Source organism: Puntigrus tetrazona, chromosome 16 (assembly GCF_018831695.1).
Source record: "Puntigrus tetrazona isolate hp1 chromosome 16, ASM1883169v1, whole genome shotgun sequence".
In the NCBI taxonomy this organism is placed as follows: Eukaryota; Metazoa; Chordata; class Actinopteri; order Cypriniformes; family Cyprinidae; genus Puntigrus; species Puntigrus tetrazona.
This window is the reverse complement of record NC_056714.1, coordinates 14,858,119-14,877,778: the sequence shown is the minus strand read 5'-3', so window position 1 is coordinate 14,877,778 and position 19,660 is coordinate 14,858,119. Positions and strand designations below refer to the sequence as shown.

General features: G+C 39.3%; 2 pseudogenes; both read right to left on the bottom strand.

The window, feature by feature from the left end:
- Positions 1 to 1,470: 1,470 nt before the first annotated feature.
- Positions 1,471 to 4,426, bottom strand: LOC122360838 (annotated as a pseudogene).
- Positions 4,427 to 10,458: 6,032 nt separating this feature from the next.
- LOC122360836 lies at positions 10,459 to 13,478 on the bottom strand (annotated as a pseudogene).
- Between the last annotated feature and the right edge of the window lie 6,182 nt (positions 13,479 to 19,660).

The window sequence follows — 19,660 nt, the reverse complement described above, 5'->3', positions numbered from 1 at the left end:
ATTTAGATAAAGCCCGAAAACACTCACAAGCGCACAAGCAAAGCGTTACATTATTACTGGCTCGTTCGGTCTCTGGTTCTTCCAGACTGCATTCGAGAGGATGAAATGCTGTGTGAACGGAACATTTCGGGACTCACACCTGGCTGTAAGTAAATTCGGTCGTCAATCCCGATAGAAAGTGACAGTGAACGTAGCGGATGTCTAATGATATTTGATAGGGGTTGGCTGTATTCCATGAGCGAAAGGACGAGTTTTTTGACAGATTAAAAAAATAAGCATTCACGAGTGAGAAATGCAAGTATAAAGAGTTATTTAGTCTACCACATAGTTTTACCACGTTCGTTCTTTGATAGGCAAACTTTTGGATCCATCTTCTCTTCTCTGATGGTTGTACTGGTTTTCTGAGGGTATGAAAATATTTTTTTATAGCTCCACAAGCATTATCCTTTATTTTTGTGATATTGTCAGAGCCATATTCATAGACCTTTACTTATTGCACTTAATTTTATTCAACTGAAATTATGTTTCGCACCATTTTGAGTGAAACTGGCAAAATCAACCCTGACCCTAATGAATATAAAACAAGACACTGACTGTATGTAAATAATGTCGTGAAAAGACAAATGAGAGCCACAACATGGTGTAAAAATGAACACCGACAAAAGTCTTGAGCGTTAGAGGCAGTATTGAAACCATGTCCATATAAAGAAGAAGTCATTTGGAAGAAACGTGTTTAGTTTCATGAATTTTGAAGCTGTGTTTTAAATTTCGGTTTGTTGAATTGCTTTACTGCTGTCAAAAGTTTAGTATCAAAATATTGCTTACATGTGTGTGCTGTGTATATTTGTTATGTATATATAAATACAAATACACACACTTTCATGTATATATTTAGAAAAATATGTAATTTATATGTATTAAATATATTTGTTAATAGTATTAATTATATAAATATAAATATAGAAGTAAATACAAGTATAATTAAAAAATAAAATATTCTCTAAATACATTCTGCATGTGTATATTTATCGATACATAATAATTACATATGTTATGTAAACAAATTTTTTTATTTTGGATTTTCTGAAACTCTAAGGAGTGGGGAAGATACAAACTCCATAACTGTAGGACCCATAGAAGGTATGCAGATGTCCATCTACTCAACACATTCTCTGATATGACTCAGTGACCTCAAATACTCAATTATAGACTTTAGTATTTTTTTATTATGAATTCAATAATTTTATTAAATATATTCATAAACATGTACACATATCTTATACACAGACAGAACTTCTCTAATACACTTATCTATCTTATACACTTATATCTTATCTTATATCTACATTTATCTTATGTAACTTCTACACTGAACTATCTTAAGTATTGAATAAGAATAGTAGTATATCTTTAACTAAGTATCTTTAAATATTATTGTAAAGTATTGCTGGTCCAAGTCGAGCGCCAAGGCGTGGATGGAGGGACAGGAAAGCCACATATGTGACAGCTGTTGTGACAGTTCTTCATGTATTACTCCACGACCTGCTTTAAAAAATCAGCATTAACAGCCTAAAGACATTACAAATTTAATTTGGCAAACAACCAAACAATTAATTAATCTTAGACTTAGTACCTTAAACCAATCATGGAGAAGCATCTTCTCCAGATTGATCCTCCGCTTTGGATCAGACTGCAAACACGAAGCTATGATCTGGCAGCATTCTGTCCAAAAAGACGAGACACGTTTGATTTATTAGCTTATTCTTTACACCTGCTCTCTTTCAAGCTACCGGTCTTTTTGAGTGGTTTCGTTCTTCTTTGATGAAGATCTTACCTTGTGACAGGCCAGGTCTGGTCCAGCTCCTCTTACTGATCAGATGGAGGTCGTATTCTGTGGGATAATACCCACAGGCCATCAAGAACAGGAGGATTCCTAGCGACCACACTGTTGTAGGCTTCGCATGGTATCTGCCTTTCACGGTGACCTCTGGTGGACAGTACAGTTTTGTGCCTGGAGGAAAGAGATTTCATTCCTTCAATACATTTACACATCATGTTGACTCATTTATACAGGATGTAATTCTGTGAGATAATGAACAAAGCCATACATACCACTGAAGACTTTATAGCCATATCTCTGCATTTGCGCACCACAACCAAAGTCAATTAATTTCACCTCCATGTTGTCTGGGTTTACCAGGAGGTTTTCAATTTTATGTCCCGTGAAAGACTCCACGCTTGATACAGCTGTTAGCGGCTTCGATGACCTGCCACATGATCTTTTTGGCGGTGACCTCATCGAGGCGCTCTCCGTGGAGCTTAACAAAAGTCTTTAAATCCACGCAGGGCATGGGCCGCTCCATGACCATGGTATAGTGGTCTTCGTTGTCCTCCCAGTCCAGAAGTTTTATGATCTCGGGAGGTCTGGGGCTTTTATTGGCCGTGAGAGTCAGAGCTATCTCCATCGGGATGGCTTCGGGATGACCAGGCTGGAGGAAAGGAAATATGCTTAGATGGAGATGGTTTCCCAAACAATGACTTGGTTCACAAATCAGAACAGTTTGCCTGCCAAAACGTATTTATAGTCTGTGATTAATACTATTAAAAGATGTTAAACTGAAAACAGTGACTGAGAAGCAGTAATAAAGAAAGCGCAGCTTATACTCACCACTCTGATATAAGACATCTTTGGTGACTTCACAGAAAATTTTACTGCCACCTGATCAACAAAACAGAACAAAAAAGAGATAAAAAATAAGCATGTGCACAGAGGTCTTATCGGTCTAGCCATTAATTCTGAAGAGGTGTGCAAAGTTAAGTAAGTAAAATCAATCGAAACCTTAAGTCCATCCTCGCGCCGAGTCCCTTTATAAACGAAGCCAAATCCGCCTTGACCCAGTTTTTCGCCAATCTTGTAATGGTCGCGGATGTGGCCTTATAAAAAAAAAAAAATATATGCAGTTAGTATCAAATACAATTTCATAAATATTTTATTTCACTGTAAATATATATATATATATATAAATATACACTGTATATAATAATAAAATAATAATAAGTACAATTAACTTTATGTTCCATTAACTTTAGAAATTAGTTGAGTCTTGTGTAAAAAAACTAAACAAAACTGAATTTTTGGGGAGTTCATGTAAAAACACAACTTATTGATCATCATTTACAGTATTTAGAATTCATAATAACATTTTGAAATTCTCATTGATTTATAATTCTTACCTTTGCCAGGGCATCCTGCTCCAGCTGTTTCTTAGCAGCAACAGGGTGGACTTTGGAAGCTGGAGCTATGTGAATCAAATCGAATAAATCAGTAAGATACCATATATTCAAATTAGAATGGTTCTTGTTTTGGGAAAGCCATTTGTCGTTTAAAAAAAAAAAGGAAGAAGAACAGAAGTTCTAGAAATGAAAAAGTCAGCCTAAATTCAAAACATGACACGCTGATGTGATTGTACCATCTGTAATCGTCTGATATGATCCAGCTTCTGCCTGGTACTTCTTTTCAGCTTTAGCCAGATCGTATTTAGAGGCTCTCTGATGAGGAAAACGGAGAGCTAACCACCTCCAGAAACTCTTTTCTCCTCTCTTTCTGCCTCCTTTCCACCATCAATGCCACCAGCAACAACAGGCGCCTCATCAAGCCGATGAGGAGAATGGTTCTCCGCCGTGTTGTAAGAAGTGTGTTTGACAAGAACACATGGTTCTTGTACACACTTTTTCTGAATCAATTTTTTGATTCGTGAAAGTAATGTCATTATAACAATACTTGTATCTCAATAAAAGCCAGAAAGCAATCACTATCAACCTACACTCCGAAACTTAAACCCACAAAATGAGAAAGTTCCAAGCCTAGTCGAGACGTTCTAAACGTGACGTCATAACAGCCTGACGGAACAGCTGAGATTTAAAAAAAAAAAAAAAAAAAAAAACATATTTAAAAAAATACAACGAGTGGTCCCTCCCTACTTAAATTGTCTGTTGTTATAAGGACTTTTATTCTGACGGGGAAAAGAGCGCTGAAGCGGTGCATAGAAAAATAAAGTGGAGAAAAAGAGCTCGTCCGTGTTCGATAGTTTTATTTATATAAACAATTAGATAAAGCCCCCAAAAACCCACAAACGCACAAGCAAAGCGTTACACTGGTGGCAGCGGTGTTTTGACGGATATTCGATATTTTTACATATATATACATATACACTTTATTTTGTTTTCGCGGCGCCTTGCACGAGCGCAGTGTCTGCATCTACGTGATACCAGCGGGATTCCGTGAAGTTTGGTGTGCCGTTAATAACGTAAGAGATGTCAGATGAGGAAGCTCAAGTGCTGCAGGAGAACAGTGCTCATACCTCGCGGCGCGCACAAAAATACCCGAAAGACATCCCATTACCGCGCCATTTCGCAACGACGGCATTTCGAGTCATTTCAGCTGTGGGCTCGTCGTTATGAGGTGATTCAAGAGGCTCGCTATAAAGATAGCGGCGTTGATTTGGATGCAGTGTTAGCAGCAGAGTTACCTACTAGACTACCACTTGAACTGTTCATTGTTTGGGACAATTTTCCATCTGAAATTGAGCACTCATTCAAAGCAGCGAATGAGCACTCATTCAAAGAACCGCAAGAGGCGTTTGGCCAGAAGGACCTTATTGTATCATTTGAAACATTTCCAAATTCAGGTCTTAAATTACCTAATGAACCAATGGAAGTGTATGCAGCAGACATATGTAGACTGGTCAAAGAAGCTTTTCCTGATTTTGAACAAAACGCATCTGAATACATGAGACTGTCACGATTTCTGTCAGGTTTAGATCAAGAACTCCAGATTAAATGTCACGAGAGGGGGGTGAAAACGTTCAAAGACGCCTTCAAGTTGCCACCCAAGCTGAGCGGGCATGTAAAGCAGCCAAATTGGTACAGCCAGTTTCATTTACGATCAGAGAGGATTCAAGGGCACAGACAGTGAATGTTATTTCTGACACTGACACTCTCTTATTGAAGCAAGCTGTTGTTGGCCTTACAAACACAGTCAAAGATCTAAGTAAGGATGTCTCAGCACTAAAACTTCAGCTGCATGATCAACATGGCCGATCTCATCAAGCCCCATCGCCAAGTCGTCATAGCCCAACAAGATATGCCACGGAATGGAGTGCACCATACGGTTGTTTATCTAGCAAGCATCCCGCTGACCCGCAGAGACCAGGTGCGGAAAACAGCATGACACATACCAGCGTAATGACAGAGGGGACTTCACACCACAGCGCAGAGACAGGTTTGAGGATTGCTATTCTCCAAGATACTCCACTGCAACTGCCACTGACCACTACGTGGATTACCAACGGGGACGACGGCAGGACACCATGGCTTCTAGCAACTCGTCACACAGACGTGTCACCTTTGAAAACTACCAAGACCATCATTACAGACCTCAGCAGCACAGCCTGGATCAACAGAGTGGTTTGTCTGATGTCTACCCAGATCTTCGCAGCTATCGTCAGGGAAACTTCCTTTAGCTGATGCGGTGGGACACACATCAGCTATTTCACCACCAGCACCATATGACACAGAACAGCTGACAACCACAGATGCCAGACATGCAGAGAATGGATGCTCTCCTGTTGCAGGCATGACGGACACTAGTACAGCACACATCAGTGGTATTGTTGAAGGTACCGACATGCACATCATGATAGACACTGGGTCTAGTATTTCATTTCTTAACGAAACTACCCGTGACGTCCTTCATTGCGTAAAGACCACTGAAGAGTACTTTCATTCTGTCAAAATCTGTAACTGGTCAGAATTTAGATTTAGTCTGGGAACTGGTGACTGTTAACCTCAGATTAGGTACACTGACATTACAACATGACGTGCGTCATCAGAAATGTGAATCAGGGTATAATACTTGGTTGGGATTTTCTTCGGAAACACCAAGCAGTCTTGAATGTGAGTAAATGTACACGTTGCCTTTATGACCAAACTTTGCCGCTGTTAAGCAAATCTCAACCTGTACACTGTACAGCTCAGATTACTGTGACAACTACCATTCCAGCCAATTGTGAGATGCACTGTACAGCACAACTTGTCCCATCTGCTGTTAATGCAGGTTTAGCAGATGGATACTGTGGGTTGTTTGAGCCATATATATTTAAGTTAGATGGTATTGCAGTTGCACGCACCCTTACATTTGCTAAAAGTGGTCAAACTGTAGTGCGACTCATGAATCCAACTAACAGCCCTTTTTGTACTGCAACCAGGTATGCAATTGGGGAGTTCACTCCAGTCAACTCAAATGATGTTCTTGAGCACTCTTGATGTTGTGTGTAATGTGTCTGCCCCATCTACACAGGAGTCACCTCAATGCAAAGCTCAAAGTGCGGATCTCTCTGATTCTCAGGTGAACAAATTGCATTCACTGTTACATGAGTTTTATGACGTCTTTAGTGAAAGCCCTACAGACTTTGGTAGAACAAACATAGTCCTGCACAAAATCAATTCTGACAATGCAAATCCCATACAGAAACATGCTTATCGCACTTCCCCTCAGATTCAGGAGGAGATTCAGACACATGTGGATGACATGGTGGCAAAAGGCATTGTGGAAGCCAGTCATAGCCCTTGGGCTGCGCCTATAGTTACGGTGCAAAAGAAAGATGGCTCCTGGCGTTTTTGTGTAGATTATAGGGGCCTTAATTCTGTCCCCATTAAAGATGCCCATCCATTGCCTAGAACAGATGACACTTTGGATGCACTAAGAGGTTCATCTATATTCAGAACTATGGATCTTTCATCTGGATATTGGCAAGTGCAACTTCATGACGCAGATAAACCAAAAACGGCTTTCACCACGGGTGCGTTTATTGTATCAGTTTACAGTGATGCCGATGGGCCTTGTCAATGCGCCGCCCACTTTTCAACACTTGATGCAAGTAGTGCTGCGGGGCCTGTCCTGGAAAACATGTCTTGTATATTTAGACGATATCATTGTCTATAGCAGTGGTTTTCAACCTGTGGGCGCGGCCCCCAGTGGGCATAGCGGTATTGCAGGGGGCCGCCAGCTATTATCAATAGAAATAATAATACTGCTAATGTACGTAAAAATGTGTAGTAATAATTAAATATCATAATTAATTAAATAACAAAAAATAATAATAAACTGTTACTATCGTTCACTATTCCAGGTCGTTGATTGGTTTAAAAACAACCTGCGATTTAGGCTATGTAACATATTTTTGCTGCATACATTTAAATTTTTTTTTTTTTTTTTTTTGCAGTGGGCCATGGAAACATATGTGTTTGGTTGTGTGGGCTGTGAGTTAAAAAGGTTGGGAACCACTGGTCTATAGCAAAATTTCAGTGAGCACAGGCAGCACTTGAGAGAGGTTTTCCAGCGTCTGAGAGCAGCAAACCTGAAGCTAAAACCAACTAAATGTTCTTTTGCTCAACCACAAGTGACATTTCTGGGCCATGTTGTATCATCTGCGGGTCTTCAACCAGATGGGAAGGATATTGAGAAAGTCAAGGATTGGCCTACGTCAGAAAAGTCCTACGGAAGTTGGAGCCTTCTTAGGTTTATGTTCCTATTACAGACGTTTCATTCACTGCTTTGCTCAAATTTCAGAGCCACTGCACGCTAACTCAGAAAGGGAAGTTGTTTGTTTGGACTGAGACAGAACAGGGCGCATTCAATTCCCTGCGACATGCACTTACACATGCTCCAGTTCTTTCTTATCCAGACTTTTCAAAAGAGTTTTACTTTTTACAGATGCTTCCAATACAGCCATTGGATGTGTTTTATCTCAGCTAAAGGCTGACAGCAAAGAAAGGGTCATCGCATATGGTAGTCATGTCTTGAAACGATGGTCCACCTATGACAGGGAGTTGTGGGCTATCGTTTGGTCCATTCGCCATTTCCGTCAGTACCTCATGGGCCACTCTTTTCGGATCATCACAGACCATAAACCCTTGCTCAGTCTTAGGAGAATGGTTCTGGATGGCGATCCAACAGGTCGCAGAGCAAGGTGGGCTCTAGAGATTCAACTCTATGACTGGACTATTGAGTACCGGCATGGCCATAAACATGCCAACGCAGATGCCATGTCTGCAGAGACCTAACAAGGAGAGTAGGGAGACTTCTACTACCTCTTCGAACAAGACTGTCCATTTAGTGTCCATTTCAACACAAGCTGAGATCACTGAACCGCATGCTGCTTCTGCGCAGCCTGCTGCTTCTGATACATGTTCTGGGGCTGAACCTTCAAATTCTGCTCTCTCTACCGATTCCAGCATTACATGCTTGGGTATGGGTAATGAAGATATACAGCAGGCTAAGACAGCTGACCCTGTCCTAAGTGTTGTTGCTGAATGGGTATCAAGTAATAAGAGACCTCCGTATTCAGTGCTAAAAGAAACTACAAGCGAACTGAGGCATTTCTGAAAAGAGCTACTCTAGGAACCCCAAATGAATATGCACATCCCTATACTCAGCCGATTATGTTCTGCATTCAATACGGTTGCAGACAATATTTAGACAGAAAACCAGTAGAGTGAATGACAACAAGGTCAGGACGTTCTGTGAATCCGCCAATAAGATATAGGGAATTATAATGTCTTTATTTATACCTTTGTCTTTCTTCCCATTTGCTATTACATTCCTGAGTATATGGTTCTGAGGGTATGGTAGTAAACACAATGGGCTAATGAAAAAAATATGTTATTGTTATATGCATTTTGCTAAAGTTTGCTTTTGTTGAAACTTTGGGATTGTGGTTTTTCCTACCTGAAATTTTTTTGTGCTTGAAATTACGTTCTTACTAATGTGTGATTTTGTTGTGTTCTTCGAGTAACGAGGACGTTTCTTTTGAAAAGGGAAGTAGTGTAAGAAAAAAAAAAAACGATTTTATTTTGTGTTAGAAATACCCTCCCTCCTCATGTTAAATTGCCTGTTGTTATAAGGACTTTTGTTCTGACGGGGGGAAAAGAGCGGTGAGCGGTGAATAGAAAAATAAAGTGGAGAAAAAGAGCTTGTCCGTATTCGATGGTTTTATTTATGTAAACATTTAGATAAAGCCCCGAAAACACTCACAAACGCACAAGCAAAGCGTTACATTATTACTGGCTCGTTCGGTCTCTGGTTCTTCCAGACTGCATTCGAGAGGATGAAATGCTGTGTGAACGGAACATTTCGGGACTCACACCTGGCTGTAAGTAAATTCGGTCGTCAATCCCCGATAGAAAGTGACAGTGAACGTAGCCGGATGTCTAATGATATTTGATAGGGATTGGCTGTATTCCGCGAGCGAAAGGACGAGTTTTTTGACAGATTAAAAAAATAAGCATTCACGAGTGAATTTAGTGAATTTAAAGAGTTATTTAGTCTACCACATAGTTTTACCACGTTCGTTCTTTGATAGGCAAACTTTTGGATCCATCTTCTCTTCTCTGATGGTTGTACTGGTTTTCTGAGGGTATGAAAATATTTTTTTTATAGCTCCCACAAGCATTATCCTTTATTTTTGTGATATTGTCAGAGCCATATTCATAGACCTTTACTTATTGCACTTAATTTTATTCAACTGAAATTATGTTTCGCACCATTTTGAGTGAAACTGGCAAAATCAACCCTGACCCTAATGAATATAAAACAAGACACTGACTGTATGTAAATAATGTCGTGAAAAGACAAATGAGAGCCACAACATGGTGTAAAAATGAACACCGACAAAAGTCTTGAGCGTTAGAGGGCAGTATTGAAACCATGTCCATATAAAGAAGAAGTCATTTGGAAGAAACGTGTTTAGTTTCATGAATTTTGAAGCTGTGTTTTAAATTTCGGTTTGTTGAATTGCTTTACTGCTGTCAAAAGTTTAGTATCCAAAATATTGCTTACATGTGTGTGCTGTGTATATTTGTTATGTATATATAAATACAAATACACACACTTTCATGTATATATTTAGAAAAATATGTAATTTATATGTATTAAATATATTTGTTAATAGTATTAATTATATAAATATAAATATAGAAGTAAATACAAGTATAATTAAAAAATAAAATATTCTCTAAATACATTCTGCATGTGTATATTTATCGATACATATTAATTACATATATTATGTAAACAAATTTTTTTTATTTTGGATTTTTCTGAAACTCTAAGGAGTGGGAAGATACAAACTCCATAACTGTAGGACCCATAGAAGGTATGCAGATGTCCATCTACTCAACACATTCTCTGATATGACTCAGTGACCTCAAATACTCAATTATAGACTTTAGTATTTTTTTTTATTATGAATTCAATAATTTTATTAAATATATTCATAAACATGTACACATATCTTATACACAGACAGAACTTCTCTAATACACTTATCTATCTTATACACTTATATCTTATCTTATATCTACATTTATCTTATGTAACTTCTACACTGAACTATCTTAAGTATTGAATAAGAATAGTAGTATATCTTTAACTAAGTATCTTTAAATATTATTGTAAAGTATTGCTGGTCCAAGTCGAGGCGCCAAGGCGTGGATGGAGGGACAGGAAAGCCACATATGTGACAGCTGTTGTGACAGTTCTTCATGTATTACTCCACGACCTGCTTTAAAAAATCAGCATTAACAGCCTAAAGACATTACAAATTTAATTTGGCAAACAACCAAACAATTAATTAATCTTAGACTTAGTACCTTAAACCAATCATGGAGAAGCATCTTCTCCAGATTGATCCTCCGCTTTGGATCAGACTGCAAACACGAAGCTATGATCTGGCAGCATTCTGTCCAAAAAGACGAGACACGTTTGATTTATTAGCTTATTCTTTACACCTGCTCTCTTTCAAGCTACCGGTCTTTTTGAGTGGTTTCGTTCTTCTTTGATGAAGATCTTACCTTGTGACAGGCCAGGTCTGGTCCAGCTCCTCTTACTGATCAGATGGAGGTCGTATTCTGTGGGATAATACCCACAGGCCATCAAGAACAGGAGGATTCTAGCGACCACACTGTTGTAGGCTTCGCATGGTATCTGCCTTTCACGGTGACCTCTGGTGGACAGTACAGTTTTGTGCCTGGAGGAAAGAGATTTCATTCCTTCAATACATTTACACATCATGTTGACTCATTTATACAGGATGTAATTCTGTGAGATAATGAACAAAGCCATACATACCACTGAAGACTTTATAGCCATATCTCTGCATTTGCGCACCACAACCAAAGTCAATTAATTTCACCTCCATGTTGTCTGGGTTTACCAGGAGGTTTTCCAATTTTATGTCCCGGTGAAAGACTCCACGCTTGATACAGCTGTTAGCGGCTTCGATGACCTGCCACATGATCTTTTTGGCGGTGACCTCATCGAGACGCTCTCCGTGGAGCTTAACAAAAGTCTTTAAATCCACGCAGGGCATGGGCCGCTCCATGACCATGGTATAGTGGTCTTCGTTGTCCTCCCAGTCCAGAAGTTTTATGATCTCGGGAGGTCTGGGGCTTTTATTGGCCGTGAGAGTCAGAGCTATCTCCATCGGGATGGCTTCGGGATGACCAGGCTGGAGGAAAGGAAATATGCTTAGATGGAGATGGTTTCCCAAACAATGACTTGGTTCACAAATCAGAACAGTTTGCCTGCCGCGTATTTATAGTCTGTGATTAATACTATTAAAAGATGTTAAACTGAAAACAGTGACTGAGAAGCAGTAATAAAGAAAGCGCAGCTTATACTCACCACTCTGATATAAGACATCTTTGGTGACTTCACAGAAAATTTTACTGCCACCTGATCAACAAAACAGAACAAAAAAGAGATAAAAAATAAGCATGTGCACAGAGGTCTTATCGGTCTAGCCATTAATTCTGAAGAGGTGTGCAAAGTTAAGTAAGTAAAATCAATCGAAACCTTAAGTCCATCCTCGCGCCGAGTCCCTTTATAGACGAAGCCAAATCCGCCTTGACCCAGTTTTTCGCCAATCTTGTAATGGTCGCGGATGTGGCCTTATAAAAAAAAAAATATATGCAGTTAGTATCAAATACAATTTCATAAATATTTTATTTCACTGTAAATATATATATATAAATATATACACTGTATATAATAATAAAATAATAATAAGTACAATTAACTTTATGTTCCATTAACTTTAGAAATTAGTTGAGTCTTGTGTAAAAAAACTAAACAAAACTGAATTTTTTGGGGGAGTTCATGTAAAACACAACTTATTGATCATCATTTACAGTATTTAGAATTCATAATAACATTTTGAAATTCTCATTGATTTATAATTCTTACCTTTGCCAGGGGCATCCTGCTCCAGCTGTTTCTTAGCAGCAACAGGGTGGACTTTGGAAGCTGGAGCTATGTGAATCAAATCGAATAAATCAGTAAGATACCATATATTCAAATTAGAATGGTTCTTGTTTTGGGAAAGCCATTTGTCGTTTAAAAAAAAAAGGGAAAGAAGAACAGAAGTTCTAGAAATGAAAAGTCAGCCTAAATTCAAAACATGACACGCTGATGTGATTGTACCATCTGTAATCGTCTGATATGATCCAGCTTCTGCCTGGTACTTCTTTTCAGCTTTAGCCAGATCGTATTTAGAGGCTCTCTGATGAGGAAAGCGGAGAGCTAACCACCTCCAGAAACTCTTTCTCCTCTCTTTCTGCCTCCTTTCCACCATCAATGCCACCAGCAACAACAGGCGCCTCATCAAGCCGATGAGGAGAATGGTTCTCCTTCGTGTTGTAAGAAGTGTGTTTGACAAGAACACATGGTTCTTGTACACACTTTTTCTGAATCAATTTTTGATTCGTGAAAGTAATGTCATTATAACAATACTTGTTGTATCTCAATAAAAGCCAGAAAGCAATCACTATCAACCTACACTCCGAAACTTAAACCCACAAAATGAGAAAGTTCCAAGCCTAGTCGAGACGTTCTAAACGTGACGTCATAACAGCCTGACGGAACAGCTGAGATTTAAAAAAAAAAAAAAAAAAAACATATTTAAAAAAATACAGAGTGGTCCCTCCTACTTAAATTGTCTGTTGTTATAAGGACTTTTATTCTGACGGGGAAAAGAGCGCTGAGCGGTGCATAGAAAAATAAAGTGGAGAAAAAGAGCTGCGTCAGTATTCGATAGTTTTATTTATATAAACAATTAGATAAAGCCCCCAAACACCCACAAACGCACAAGCAAAAGCGTTACACTGGTGGCAGCGGTGTTTTGACGGATATTCGATATTTTTACATATATATACATATACACTTTATTTTGTTTTACGCGGCGCCTTGCACGAGCGCAGTGTCTGCATCTACGTGATACCAGCGGGATTCCGTGAAGTTTGGTGTGCCGTTAATAACGTAAGAGATGTCAGATGAGGAAGCTCAAGTGCTGCAGGAGAACAGTGCTCATACCTCGCGGCCGCGCAAAAATACCCCGAAAGACATCCATTACCGCCGCCATTTCGCAACGACGGCATTTCGAGTCATTTCAGCTGTGGGCTCGTCGTTATGAGGTGATTCAAGAGGCTGCGCTATAAAGATAGCGGCGTTGATTTGGATGCAGTGTTAGCAGCAGAGTTACCTACTAGACTACCATGAACTGTTCATTGTTTGGGACAATTTTCCATCTGAAATTGAGCACTCATTCAAAGCAGCGAAAAAAGAACATAAGAGGCGTTTGGCCAGAAGGACCTTATTGTATCATTTGAAACATTTCCAAATTCAGGTCTTAAATTACCTAATGAACCAATGGAAGTGTATGCAGCAGACATATGTAGACTAGTCAAAGCTTTTCCTGATTTTGAACAAAACGCATCTGAATACATGAGACTGTCACGATTTCTGTCAGGTTTAGATCAAGAACTCCAGATTAAATGTCACGAGAGGGGGTGAAAACGTTCAAAGACGCCTTCAAGTTTGCCACCCAAGCTGAACGGGCATGTAAAGCAGCCAAATTGGTACAGCCAGTTTCATTTACGATCAGAGAGGATTCAAGGGGCACAGACAGTGAATGTTATTTCTGACACTGACACTCTCTTATTGAAGCAAGCTGTTGTTGGCCTTACAAACACAGTCAAAGATCTAAGTAAGGATGTCTCAGCACTAAAACTTCAGCTGCATGATCAACATGGCCGATCTCATCAAGCCCCATCGCCAAGTCGTCATAGTCCAACAAGATATGCCACGGAATGGAGGTGCACCATACGGTTGTTTATCTAGCAAGCATCCCGCTGACCCGCAGAGACCAGGTACGGAAAACAGCATGACACATACCAGCGTAATGACAGAGGGGACTTCACACCACAGCGCAGAGACAGGTTTGAGGATTGCTATTCTCCAAGATACTCCACTGCAACTGCCACTGACCACTCGTGGATTACCAACGGGGACGACGGCAGGACACCATGGCTTCTAGCAACTCGTCATTACATCGACGCAGTCCAAGCCCTCATCACAGACGTGTCACCTTTGAAAACTACCAAGACCATCATTACAGACCTCAGCAGCACAGCCTGGATCAACAGAGTGGTTTGTCTGATGTCTACCAAGATCTTCGCAGCTATCGTCAGAAACTTCCTTTAGCTGATGCGGTGGGACACACATCAGCTATTTCTACCAGCACCATATGACACAGAACAGCTGACAACCACAGATGCCAGACATGCAGAGAATGGATGCTCTCCTGTTACAGGCATGACGGACACTAGTACAGCACACATCAGTGGTATTGTTGAAGGTACCCGACATGCACATCATGATAGACACTGGGTCTAGTATTTCATTTATTAACGAAACTACCCGTCGTCCTTCATTGCGTAAAGACCACTGAAGAGTACTTTCATTCTATCAAAATCTGTAACTGGTCAGAATTTAGATTTAGTCTGGGAACTGGTGACTGTTAACCTCAGATTAGGTACACTGACATTACAACATAGCGTGCACGTCATCAGAAATGTGAATCAGGGTATAATGCTTGGTTGGGATTTTCTTGGAAACACCAAGCAGTCTTGAATGTGAGTAAATGTACCACGTTGCCTTTATGACCAAACTTTGCAGCTGTTAAGCAAATCTCAACCTGTACACTGTACAGCTCAGATTACTGTGACAACTACCATTCCAGCCAATTGTGGATGCACTGTACAGCACAACTTGTCCCATCTGCTGTTAATGCAGGTTTAGCAGATGGATACTGTGGGTTGTTTGAGCCATATATATTTAAGTTAGATGGTATTGCAGTTGCACGCACCCTTACATTTGCTAAAAGTGGTCAAACTGTAGTGCGACTCATGAATCCAACTAACAGCCCTTTTGTACTGCAACCAGGTATGCAATTGGGGAGTTCACTCCAGTCAACTCAAATGATGTTCTTGAGCACTCTTGATGTTGTGTGTAATGTGTCTGCCCCATCTACACAGGAGTCACCTCAATGCAAAGCTCAAAGTGCGGATCTCTCTGATTCTCAGGTGAACAAATTGCATTCACTGTTACATGAGTTTTATGACGTCTTTAGTAGAAAGCCCTACAGACTTTGGTAGAACAAACATAGTCCTGCACAAAATCAATTCTGACAATGCAAATCCCATACAGAAACATGCTTATCGCACTTCCCCTCAGATTCAGGAGGAGATTCAGACACATGTGGATGACATGGTGGCAAAAGGCATTGTGAAGCCAGTCATAGCCCTTGGGCTGCGCCTATAATTACTGGTGCAAAAGAAAGATGGCTCCTGGCGTTTTTGTGTAGATTATAGGGGCCTTAATTCTGTCCCCATTAAAGATGCCCATCCATTGCCTAGAACAGATGACACTTTGGATGCACTAAGAGAGGTTCATCTATATTCAGAACTATGGATCTTTCATCTGGATATTAGCAAAGTGCAACTTCATGGCGCAGATAAACCAAAAGCGGCTTTCACCACGGGTTGCGTTTATTGTATCAGTTTACAGTGATGCCCGATGGGCCTTGTCAATGCGCCGCCCACTTTTCAACACTTGATGCAAGTAGTGCTGCAGGGCCTGTCCTGGAAAACATGTCTTGTATATTTAGGCGATATCATTGTCTATAGCAGTGGTTTTCAACCTGTGGGCATGACCCCCAGTGAGCCACAGCGGTATTGCAGGGGCCGCCAGCTATTATCAATAGAAATAATAATATTGCTAATGTACGTAAAAATGTGTAGTAATAATTAAATATCATAATTAATTAAATAACAAAAATAATAATAAACTGTTACTATCGTTCACTATTCCAGGTCGTTGATTGGTTTAAAAACAACCCGCGATTTAGGCTATATAACATATTTTTGCCATACATTTAAATTTTTTTTTTTTTTTTTTTGCAGTGGGCCAGGAAACATATGTGTTTGGTTGTGTGGGCTGTGAGTTAAAGGTTGGGAACCACTGGTCTATAGCAAGAATTTCCAGTGAGCACAGGCAGCACTTGAGAGAGGTTTTCCAGCGTCTGAGAGCAGCAAACCTGAAGCTAAAACCAACTAAATGTTCTTTTTGCTCAACCACAAGTGACATTTCTGGGCCATGTTGTATCATCTGCGGGTCTTCAACCAGATGGGAAGGATATTGAGAAAGTCAAGGATTGGCCTACGTCAGAAGAAAGTCCTACGGAAGTTGGAGCCTTCTTAGGTTTATGTTCCTATTACAGACGTTTCATTCACTGCTTTGCTCAAATTTCAGAGCCACTGCACGCGCTAACTCAGAAAGGGAAGTTGTTTGTTTGGACTGAGACAGAACAGGGCGCATTCAATTCCTCACGACATGCACTTACACATGCTCCAGTTCTTTCTTATCCAGACTTTTCAAAAGAGTTTTTACTTTTTACAGATGCTTCCAATACAGCCATTGGATGTGTTTTATCTCAGCTAAAGGCTGACAGCAAAGAAAGGGTCATCGCATATGGTAGTCATGTCTTGAAACGATGGTCCACCTATGACAGGAGTTGTGGGCTATCGTTTGGTCCATTCGCCATTTCGTCAGTTGCCTCATGGGCCACTCTTTTCGGATCATCACAGACCATAAACCCTTGCTCCAGTCTTAGGAGAATGGTTCTGGATGGCGATCAACAGGTCGCAGAGCAAGGTGGGCTCTAGAGATTCAACTCTGACTGGACTGTTGAGTACCGGCATGGCCATAAACATGCCAACGCCAGATGCCATGTCTACCTAACAAAGGAGTAGGAGACTTCACTACTACCTCTTGAACAAGACTGTCCATTTAGTGTCCATTTCAACACAAGCTGAGATCACTGGGCATGCATGCTACTTCTGCACATGCCTGCCTTCTTCCTGATACATGTTCTGGGGCTGAACCTTCCAAATTCTGCTCTCTCTACCGATTCAGCATTACATGCTTGGGTATGAGTAATGAAGATATACAACAGGCTAAGACAGCTGACCCTGTCCTAAGTGTTGTTGCTGAATGGGTATCAAGTAATAAGAGACCTCCGTATTCAGTGCTAAAAAAAGAAACTACCAGCGAACTGAGGCATTTCTGAAAAGAGCTACTCTAGGAACCCCAAATGAATATGCACATCCTATACTCAGCCGATTCGTTCTGCATTCAATACGGTTGCAGACAATATTTAGACAGAAAACCAGTAGAGTGAATGACAACAAGGTCAGGACGTTCTGTGAATCCGCCAATAAGATATAAAGGAATTATAATGTCTTTGTTTATACCTTTGTCTTTCTTCCCATTTTGCTATTACATTCCTGAGTATATGGTTCTGAGGGTATGGTAGTAAACACAATGGGCTAATGAAAAAAATATGTTATTATTATATGCATTTTGCTAAAGTTTGCTTTTGTTGAAACTTTGGGATTGTGGTTTTTCCTACCTGAAATTTTTTTTTGTGCTTGAAATTACGTTCTTACTAATGTGTGATTTTGTTGTGTTCTTGAGTAACGAGGGCGTTTCTTTCGGAAGAAGTAGTGTAAGAAAAAAAAACGATTTTATTTTGTGTTAGAAATACCCTCCCTCCTCATGTTAAATTGCCTGTTGTTATAAGGACTTTTGTTCTGACGGGGAGAAAGAGCGGTGAGCGGTGAATAGAAAAATAAAGTGGAGAAAAAAGAAGCTTGTCCGTGATACGATGGTTTTATTTATGTAAACATTTAGATAAAGCCCGAAAACACTCACAAGCGCACAAGCAAAGCGTTACATTATTACTGGCTCGTTCGGTCTCTGGTTCTTCCAGACTGCATTCGAGAGGATGAAATGCTGTAATGAGCAGAACATTTACGGGACTTCCACACCTGGCTGTAAATGAAATTCGTTGCGTCCCAATCCCGATAGAAAGTGACAGTGAAGGCGTAGCGGATGTCTAATGATATTTGATAGGGGTTGGCTGTATTCCATGACGCGAAAGGAGAATGAGTTTTTGACAGATTAAAATAAGCATTCACGGTGAAATGCAAGTATAAAGAGTTATTTAGTCTACTACATAGTTTTACCACGTTCGTTCTTTGATAGGCAAACTTTTGGATCCATCTTCTTCTTCTCTGATGGTTGTACTGGTTTCTGAGGGTATGAAAATATTTTTATAGCTCCCACAAGCATTATCCTTTATTTTTGTGATATTATCAGAGCCATATTCATAGACCTTTACTTATTGCACTTAATTTTATTCAACTGAAATTATGTTTCGCACCATTTTACAGTGAAACTGGCAAAATCAACCCCTGACCCTAATGAATATAAAACAAGACACTGACTGTATGTAAATAATGTCGTGAAAAGACAAAATGAGAGCCACAACATGGTGTAAAAATGAACACCGACAAAAGTCTTGAGCGTTAGGGGCAGTGGTGAAACCATGTCCATATAAAGAAGAAGTCATTTGGAAGAAACGTGTTTAGTTTCATGAATTTTGAAGCTGTGTTTTAAATTTCGGTTTGTTGAATTGCTTTACTGCTGTCAAAAGTTTAGTATCCAAAATATTGCTTACATATTATTATTACTGTGTATATTTGTTATGTATATATAAATACAAATACACATACTAATATATATATTTAGAAAAATATGTAATTTATATATATTAAATATATTTGTTAATAGTATTAATTATAGAAATATAAATATAGAAGTAAATACAAGTATAATTAAAAAAATAAAATATTCTCTAAATACATTCTGCATGTGTATATTTATCGATACATATTAATTCACATATGTTATGTAAACAAATTTTTTTTTTTTTATTTTAGTTTTTCTGAAACTCTAAGGAGTGGGAAGATACAAACTCCATAACTGTAGGACCCATAGAAGTGTATGCAGATGTCCATCTACTCAACACATTCTCTGATATGACTCAGTGACCTCAAATACTCAATTATAGACTTTAAGTATTTTTTTATTATGAATTCAATAATTTTATTAAATATATTCATAAACATGTACATATCTTATACACAGACAGAACTTCTCTAATATACACTTATCTATCTTATACACTTATATATCTTATCTTATATCTACATTTATCTTATGTAACTTCTACACTGAACTATCTTAAGTATTGAATAAGAATAGTAGTATATCTTTAACTAAGTATCTTTAAATATTATTGTAAAATTATTGCTGGTCCAAGTCTCAGCGCCAAGGCGTGGATGGAGGAACAGAAAGCTA